The sequence below is a fragment of the Stomoxys calcitrans genome, chromosome 2 (assembly GCF_963082655.1).
Source record: "Stomoxys calcitrans chromosome 2, idStoCalc2.1, whole genome shotgun sequence".
Classification (NCBI taxonomy): domain Eukaryota; kingdom Metazoa; phylum Arthropoda; class Insecta; order Diptera; family Muscidae; genus Stomoxys; species Stomoxys calcitrans.
In genome coordinates, this window is record NC_081553.1 from 68,089,490 (window position 1) to 68,099,911 (window position 10,422).

Below are 10,422 nucleotides of genomic sequence, written 5' to 3' on the forward strand. Positions count from 1 at the left end.
GTTCTGAATTTAATGAAGGGATGATACTAGAAGGAGTGCTCCAACGCACCCTATTAGTATATCATAATCTGTTTGTTTTGCCTTCCTCATCAGTCGTTGCAGCTCCGACTTGGATGGCGGTGTCGGAGTCGAAAAGCATATAAAATAATGCCAGGTATGCTATACCATCTTCCTGTCTCAGCACTGACATTGAGAACTCAGGGGAAGGATATAATTTAAATTTGTATGACAAAGAGCACAAGTCCACGGCCGAGTTCCTGTGTAAGCATAGAACAATTGTTAGTTGACATGATTCAGTCCAGAAAATTTTATGCTGGTCGCCCATGGCTCCTGAGTTAAGGCTGATTTTCTCCATCAGAGCGTGTGTAGCCGCTCCGGAGGAGGTTTATCTGTCTGACCTCAATCATTGATCTTCCAGTAAATTGGCTTCTTGGGGAGGCGGTGATGGTCTCACTGTGTCAATCACTGTGTCAAATTTCGGATTATAAATGCGCTTTTTTATGAGGCCAAGACTTTAAATGGAGAGATCGGTCTATATGGCAGCTATATCCAAATCTGAACCGATATGGGCCAAATCGAAGAGGGGTGTCGAAGCGCCTAACAGAACACACATTCCCAAATTTTGGCGAAATCGGACAATAAATGCACCATTATGGGCCCAAGACCTTACATCGAGAGATCAGTCTATATGGCAGCTGTATTCATATCTTGACCAATCTACGCCAAATTGCTAAAAGATGTCGAAGGGCCTAACACAGCTCGCTGTCCCAAATTGCGGGGACATCGGACAATAAATGCGACCTTTATGGGTCCAAAACCTTATACGAAAGATTGGTCTATATGGTAGCTATATCCAAATCTGTACCGATCTGGACCAAATTAAAGAAGGATGTCTATGGACCTGACACAACTGACTTCCTCAAATATTGGCAAAATCGGAAAATAAATGCGCCTTTTATGGGCCCAAGACCTTAAATCGAGAGATCGGTCTATATGGCAGCTATATCCAAATTTGGACCGATCGGCGCTAAATTGGAGAAGGATATCGACTGGCCTTACACAACACATTGTCCCAAATTTCAGCAAAATCGGATGATAAATGTGGCTTTTATGGGCCTAAGACCCTAAATCGGCGGATCGGTCTATATGGGGGCTTTTTCAAGATATAGTCCGATATTGCCCATCTCCGAACTTAACATGCTGATGGACAAAAAAGAATCTGTGCACAGTTTCAGCTCAATATCTCTATTTTTAAAGACTGTAGCGTGATTTCAACTGACAGACGGACGGACATGGCTAGATGGTCTTAGATTTTTACGCTGATCAAGAATTTATATACTTTATAGGGTCCAAAATGGACAATTCGATGTGTTGCATACGGAATGACAAAATGAATATACCCCCATCCTTCGGTGGTGGATATTAAAATCTGTAAAAATGTTATTGAGTATTGTAAAATTATTTTCTGTGTAAACCATAAATCATTTGAAAGCTCTAGTAGAACTTTCGTGAATGAAAAGAAATCGCCACCCGAGAAGCGCATAAAATGCCTCAACAATAACCTTAAAAATAATCGTTGCACTCCAAAGCTAGACAATATCCTGTATTAAAACCAACAAATAAATATTTAATAAAGTTTTTGAAATATTTGTTTCCGTAACAGATCTTGCGGGGGTTTAACGCTTGATCCCAGGGTGAATGCATTCATTCGGGATACAAACTGCCTTGCGGTCCCTTGAACTCCCGAGTGAATGAAATGACATTCGTCCATCACAACATCCATGAGTGAAATATTATACGAAAAAGCTCTGCACTTTGTCAATGGTGTGGGAATCCACGGACCAGGAATCCACCGGAACCCATGGATTCGGCAGGAACGCAGTATTCGCAGGACCTTACCTGATGTGGAGCAATAAACCACACTTCTCGACAACCAACAACACACTGATCAGACAATACAACATCAACTTGTCAACTTGAGAGTATACTTGCGATGGGATCTCTGGAGTTGGGACAATCCAGCTTTATAAAACGGGTGAGGAGGATATCGAAATGGTATCCTCGAACAAGACAAATAGTGGAACCTCAACTCCTGATGGAGAGGCGAGCACTTCGCTAAGAAATAAGCGAATAAGAGGGTGGAGCAGAAACTTGAGGAGGGCTATAAACGCTCCCTACTACATCAGCATTCTTCTTTTCTATAGACGTTGAGCTCCATCAATAGAGAGAGAAGTTTTGGCCATAAATTTTTAAATATCAATAGCATTACAAACAACTCAATAAAATATGCCTCAAATTAAAATTTTAAAATGTGGTGATCACACAAACATGCCAAGCAATTTCTTAATCCCACTTAAAAGTATGCTACCACAATACAATCTCTTCACATTTATCTAAGAAAGCCTAACAGTAGACCACATAAACCAACATAAATGGCAGTGCGCAAGCGCAAACTGTCTCTAATAAGCTGTTAAACTATAACACAAGTGTGTTCGCTTAAAACTTTCATGTTACCTCATTCATTTTTTTTGTTTTTGGTTTGATATCATACACCAACATTCAGTTCATACAACAGCGCTGCTTTGATACACTTACCCACATACCTAGTGACCATGCGTATGACATAAATTTACACCATGCTATTGTTGGAACCAAACAATGCAGAACTTTAAAACGTCCCCTGGAGATCGTGATGGGGAATTCTTGGACAAGTCATTAAAAATGAATGCTTGACGAAGTGGCTGAGAACAAATGTGAGTGCGTGAGTTCAAGCGCGCATAACAAAATATGTTTTGAGGCAAAATAGTCATGCCATAGCCTAATTTTCCATACCTTTGTTAAGATCTCAATAAGAAAATTAATTTAAAATGAATAGAATTGGTAAATGGTTGTTTTGTCGCATCTTGTCTTCTTAAGCATATTAGCTTAACTACAAATTATCAGAGATAATTAATTTAAAGGTCGAGATAATTTTCTATTCTTGACAAGGTCACATCACAAACGCCTCACTTTAGTCGTTATCGAAGAAATAATAAAAGTTTTCTTGGAGAAACTTTTAGGAAATATTTATAACTTCCAATTTAAATAAAGTTCGTCGTGCCGGATATTAGACCATGGATTTTGCTAAAAATTTAAACAAAGTAATTTTTAATGAAGGACATAATTTTACCTAATTTCTGCCAAACCAGGCAAACATTAAAGCTTGTAGGAGCCGAACTGGGCATCCTCCGCAGAGCTTCCTTTAACGCTCTTATACTTTTCAGTTGAGCCCTATATTGCAATGGTCGATATATAAGTCTCGATTCGGTAGAGTTTTAAGATGGGAACATTTCGCTCCGAATGTGGATATCGAATTTTTGTCACTAAAGCGCAGAGGTACTCAAGTCCGCCAATGATGCTAAACGTTTGGAAAATTTTTAAGGTGTGGTTATCTCCTCCTAATGTTGGCGAAATTTGTGGGGTACTATGCCATGCATAGAAGTCACGTAAAAATTTTTCCCCATAGAGTTGTCGCACAACGGGACGCCGTTCAGACTCTGCTGTAAAAAGGATGCTCTTTATAATTGCGCTCAAACTTGAATCGGACAGAACTCATTGGTATGTGAGAAGTTTGCTTCTGTTCTTTAATGAAATGTTCATGGGCAAATGTTTGCTCTACTTGCTTATACCTTTGTTTGGACTCCTATATTGTAGCCCAGACTTTTGGCCTTTAAAGTAAATAAAGGTTTCGTGCAAGAAACTCCTCTAGATACACACTGCAGTGATCGGGTAACCTCTTCGATATGACCAGTTCTAGATCTTTAGAGTACACCCCAAAGCCCACCTGGTCGTTAAGTTTGGAAGCATCCGTATAGAAGTCTATGTAACTTCTGTTACCAGGGATATCGTAGTTCCAATCGGTTCTATCAGGAATAGTGGTACAATAATTTTGATCAAAACGCGGCTCAGGTTGGGTGTTATTCACACTGCCTGGAACATCGGATATTGTATCAAGGATAACATAGTGTCCATAGCCGCCACATAACCAAAGAGAAAGTTCCCTTAGCCTCACGGCCTCTAGCCACAATGACCAGAGGCATCAGATGTTGCATTAAATTCAGATGGTGTCGTTCTCAGTGCGGCTGTGATGCACAAACAAGCCATCCTTTGGATCCAGTTGAGTATTGAACATTAGGTGGGCTTTTAAAGCGCCGTCCACCAGACCACAACACCATATAGCATTTCAGGTCTGACAACTGCAGTATATACCCAATGCATGACACTCGGCCTAAACCCCCAACTTTTCCAATGGCTCTCTTGCAGGTGTATAGGGCTAGAGTTACCCCTTGCCTCTTCTAAGATGTTTCTTGTCCACCAAAACACGCTTGTAACGGCCGTATTTATTTACCTTGATTTTTATGAATGTTGATTATTATAATTATATGTTTGACAATTTGAACTTAATTTATATTTTCCTTAACTGTCCCAACTACCCTCATAAATTGTAATTTTTGTTGAGAGAAAATATGTTTTACTTTTGTATTTCATTGTTTCAAATTGTTCCATTTTAATTCCATTGGATACTAGATTGTTTTCATGATTTTACTTGTCCCTTTATAAGTCAATACATTTAGCTATAAGTTGTCATTCTTTACCGTATCTTGACAAATAAAGAGACTGCAAACCTAAGTCTTCATCGTCTTGTTTTCCTTTTTATAAAATCATATTAAACATAAAAATAAAATTAATACCAAGACACTAGCTGACCTTCGGGACTCCAGTGGCTGGTAATAATCTGAGGACAAATACTGATTATTATCTTATTTGAACCAGATTAATAAATAATAATACTCCTCTAAATAATCATTTATTACAATTGGCGCCCACCGTAAAATTTTTAAATATTTTGCTGAAAATTCTACAACAGTTTTGCATAAAATATTTAAATTTTTGCAAAACATAATTTTCGCAAAATAAAAGAAGAAACGTGTTTCGCATTTATTCAATTGCCGTCCACTTATGCTGCTGTTGCCGTCGCTATCATCAGGTTGAGTTGTTTGTTGTTGTTACAAAAAGGGAATCACCATACGTGAGTCATCGCCCACGGTTGGTTGTTGTTGTTGTGACTCCCGCATGTTTTAACTCCACATCTCATTGCTGTTGCTTCAGCTCCAGTCTATCAACAGTCTAGGCAAAGGGTTTTGTTGTTGCGAAAACATTTCTTCTTCCCAGCATTTCGTTTTACCAGTGTGTTGTTGCTTTGCTGTGATCATCACATCAAGAGATATACACATTGCCTACCAAGCCGCTGTTCCAATATCACTTCGTAACTTGTGCTTGTGCATATGTTGGTTTCGCTCATCACACACAAGTTGTTGTTGGAGTAAGTCTTGCTTAAAGCTTTAGCTGTTTCTCCCATTGGTGTCGATTAAATTCTCTTGCTCTCACTGGAATTCGAAGTGTTTTACGTTCCATCAATCTTTAAGATTCGAACATACATACATACTCTTCTGGAGAAAGATATTCTCTTAGATAGACTCAACAGGGTTACCATCAAGCCTTAATAAAGAAAATTCTTGCAATGAAGAAAACGCCAAGAACAACCATGAATTCTTTAAGCGCAGGTATTGTGGATAGCCAAAACCCAAATAACACCATGAATTCTAATGGAAATAATGCAGTTTCTACGGTAAATAACGATCAGAATTCGAACATGGGTCAAGTGGCAATTGATCAGTCTGCTAATACCGAAACTAGTAGGACTATGCCATCGACCAGTTCACATCAAAATAATTTCCAATTTCAAGGCTCAGCCCCAGCAAATATGCATCAATCGTCATCTAATATTCCAAATGCTAGTACGGCTTATTCAGCACTGAACGCAGATTTTTCCGATCGGAATAGCCAGAGTTCGTCAAATAATAACAACTTAAACGAGCAGTTAATTGCATCATTGTTAAGTAATGTCCAAGTAAGACCGCAAATTAGCGCCACATTTAGTACTTGCAGCGCACGTTTTAACGGCTCAAGTGATAAGGAAAATGTGGAGGATTTTATTGCAACAATCCTGGTCTACAAGGAATCGACACACATTTCTGATCGTTTGGCTCTTATTAGTATGCCCCTTTTGTTAGAAGGATATGCATCATCATGGTGGCAAGGAGTTAAAGATGAGGCTAGCACATTCGAGGATGCTATTAATCTGTTAAGAAGTGCATTTGCGCCCATCAAATCTGATTGGAGAATTTACTCCGAAATTTTTAAGGACAAGCAGAAACCGACTGAAAGCACTGACAGTTTTATCTGCAGAAAACGGCGGTTATTTGCATTGTTAAAAGAAAAAGTTTCCGAGCGTGCTATTATTGATATGATCTACTATCAAATCAATGTCAACATTCGGGAGAAAGTGCCAAGAGAAGCTGTGAAAACGTTTCAGGACCTTCTCAGTAGCGCTCGAGAAATAGAGCTATTCATGACTGAAAATAAGACAGAAATTGTCATTAAACCCCAACTTTCTCGAGAAAAGACAAATGTTCGTTGTTCATACTGCCGTAAAAAGAACCACACAGCCGATGTATGTTACAAGCGAATAGAGGTCGAAAAGAGGGGAAAGACCAAAGATGAAGTAAAATTGAACTGCTATGGCTGCGGTGCTGCAGGATTTTACAGGTCAAACTGTCCAAAATGCAACTACAAAGAGATAATGGAAAGCCCAAAGGAACTAAACTTAAATAGTATTCAAACCACAATTGTTGGTAGAAATGTTCCAACCATAAATATAAATGTCAATGGATCGGACCAAGAAGCTTATCTGGACACAGCTGCCAGGACAAGCATAGCTGGTTACGAACTTTTTATGTTATTGAAGAAAAAGGAGGTCCCATTTCAAGAAGTATTTGCAGAGGTGACATTGGCTGACGGAAGTTCGAGAAAAGAAATGGTCTTATCGACCATAGCCTGTATTCTTATAGGCAAACGTTTTAAACGAATTCGTTTTGTTTGCTTGCCAAAGGCAAGAAACAATCGAACCCTAATTGGTATAGATTTTCTGGAGCAATGTGGAATGGTTATGGATTTAGCACAAAGGACTTGGCATTTTGTTGACGAACCATCCAAAATCTTTGAATTTAAATGTACGCCATCTAAGGCTATTGAAAAACGTAGTCAAATGAATGCTAGTACAACAAAAACCGAAAGGGAGAAAGAAAACGTTCAAGATTTTTTATCATGGTTTGTAGCATATGGCGAAGAAGACCCAACACATCCAAATAATGTTGCTGAATTTCCCGCCAACGACTACTCTCCAGGAGGTATCACAAAAATATTTGCTGATGCTATACCACAGGATTTTGAAATCCCAAATGAAAATAATTTATTCCCTCCATTGAAGAAAATGAAAAAACAAGCGGAAACTGAAGTTTTACCGCAAGCGGTTACATTAAACGCGATCGATTTTGAATTTCGAGAAAACGAAGCTGAACATTTGACTGAAAGTCAAAAAGATTTATTGAAAAGCGTTATCAATAAGCATAACGACATATTTGAAAATATTGTTGCTCCAATAGCCAACATTGAGCACAAAATTAATACCGGAAATCATCTGCCAATAGCCAATCCACCATACCGGATCTCACCAGCTATGAAAGTGAAGTTGAAGGCAGAATTGGATAAAATGTTGCAAGATGGAATCATAGAAGAAAAGGAATCTCCCTGGGCATTTCCAGTGGTACTTATACCTAAAAAGGATAATGAAATTCGACTGTGCGTAGACTATCGCAAATTAAATGCTATAACTGTCACCGACACATATCCATTACCTCGAATTGATGACCTACTTCATGCAGCTAAAGCAACACCGTATATGTCGACATTAGACTTAAAATCTGGGTACTGGCAAATAAAACTTGCAGAAGAAGATAAGCTTAAAACAGCTTTCACCACACCATTCGGTATATTCGTATTTAACCGAATGCCATTTGGACTCAAGAACGCTCCGGCCACTTTTCAAAGAATAATTGACAAGTTTCGCTCAAGTCTGCCAAAGCTCTTAATACTGGCTTATCTTGACGATATTATTATTTGCTCTCCAAATTTTGAGACCCATTTGTCTGATTTAGATCAAACCTTCGAGAAGCTTAAAAAGTTTGGTTTTCATTTGAATGACAGAAAATGTTTTTTCTGCAGATCAGAGGTCAAATACTTGGGACATATTTTGACTACAAGCGGTATTAAAATTGACCCAGAGAAATCTGCAGCCATAATTAATCGGCCAAAACCGAAGAATTTGAAACAGCTCATGTCTTTTCTTCAAACATGCTCTTGGTTTAGGCGATTTATTCCCGATTTTTCCAAAGTTGCCAGACCCCTATCGAATTTGACAAAGAAGAAAGCTACATGGAACTGGGGGAACGAAGAAAACCAGGCATTTAATAAATTAAAGCAGCTGTTAAGTTCTCCTCCAGTATTGCAACAAGTTCAAGAATCGGCACCATTCCTTCTTAGAACAGACGCGAGCAACTACGCGATCGGGGCTGTACTATTGCAGGGGGAGAAAGATAAAGAACACCCTATAGAGTACGCCAGCCGTCTGCTTATACCCGCAGAACGCAATTACTCAACAACTGAACGTGAAGCTCTAGCCGTTGTTTGGGCTATACAGAAATTTAGAGGCTATGTAGAAGGTTCGGAAATCACCATTTTAACTGATCATCAGCCGCTGAAATGGCTCTTTGCTTTAAAATCTCCAATAGGAAGACTAGCACGATGGTCTTTATTTCTACAAAGCTATAATCTACGCTTCGAATATACCCCTGGAAGGCAAAACGTCGTAGCAGATACTCTTTCTCGTCCACCATGCGAAAGCGAACAATGTTGCATTTCATGCGAATGTAACTCGATTGATATCGATTTTCCTAGAAAAGGATCCGAAGAATTTCGCAAATCCCAGCTTGACGATCCCGAGCTCAAGAAAATCATTGACTCATTTGAACAAAATGATGAAAATTCATACAGACACGCAAGTCGTGGCTACATAATAGTCGACGGAATTCTGTATCGTTATTGCTCTGAACAAGACTCGGAAAACGGCCAGCTTGTCATACCAAACTCTTTACGAGAAGAAATCTTACAAAAATACCACAAAGACGCCACAGCAGGACATTATGGCATAGACAAAACTATTGCTCGTATTGCCCCATTGTTTTATTGGTCTGGAATTAGATCGGATATCACGAAATATGTGAAAGCATGCGACGAATGCAAAAAGTACAAGCCGAGTAATATGAAACCAGCTGGATTGTTGCAAACCGTCAGTAGTAGACAGCGATTTGAAATTATAGCCGTTGACTTATTTGGACCATTACCACGAACTAGCAATGGACATCAATGGATCCTCGCCGTCGAAGACATCTGCAGCAGATGGATGGAATTGTTTGCCCTTAAAGAAGCATCGGCAGAAAATTGTGCTTTAATCTTACTGAACGAAATCATACTTCGATATGGCGTTCCACGCAGAATTCATACTGATAACGGATCTCAATTTATATCTGCCTTGATGCAAAAATTGACTTTTTGTTTGGGAATCCAGCAGACTTTCACTCCAGTGTATCACCCAGAAGCGAATCCTGTGGAAAGAAAGAACAGGGATCTTAAAACCCAACTGTCAATTTGTGTTGGCAAGGATCATACCCAATGGAATTTAATGTTGCCATCAATTCGTTTCGCAATGAACACTGCAAAATGTGATAGTACAAAGCACACTGCGGCATATCTTACGTTTGGAAGAGAATTGAGATCTCCTACCGAAGTGCACTATGACTTCAAAGCCATAATCAAAAGTGAGAACTTTATACCGCAAATCACACCACACTTATTGAGATTAGCAGATACCCTTGAAATCGCTAATGAAACACAAGAGAAAATGCAAGACAAAAATAAAGAAAACGTTGATCGAAAACGCAAATCTCAAAATGATTATCAAATTGGCGACAAAGTATTGGTCTCAACGCATGTCTTAAGCAAAGCAAGTCAAAATTTAACTTCAAAGTTTACACCACGACGTGATGGGCCATATCTTATTATTGGGAAAAAAGGATCAGCTTGTTACACAATAGCTAAGACTGATGACCCAAACACACCAATATCAACACATCATGTTTCAGCGCTCACACCATATGAAGGCGATGCTTCTGCACCAATCTACCCGATTCGGAAAAGAGGTCGTCCGAAAACAACAACCAATACAAACGCACATCAGCAACGGCTGCACACACCAGCAACCCAACACAACAATCAACCGAATGCGGGCACTACTGGAAGAAGCAACCAACACAACACTCACACTTCTACACCCAGAAGGTCCACACGATTGACGAACAAGACTAACCATTAAAGTCCTGGTGACATCATCGAGGCGATTAATGCACCAGAGGGGGAGGATGTAAC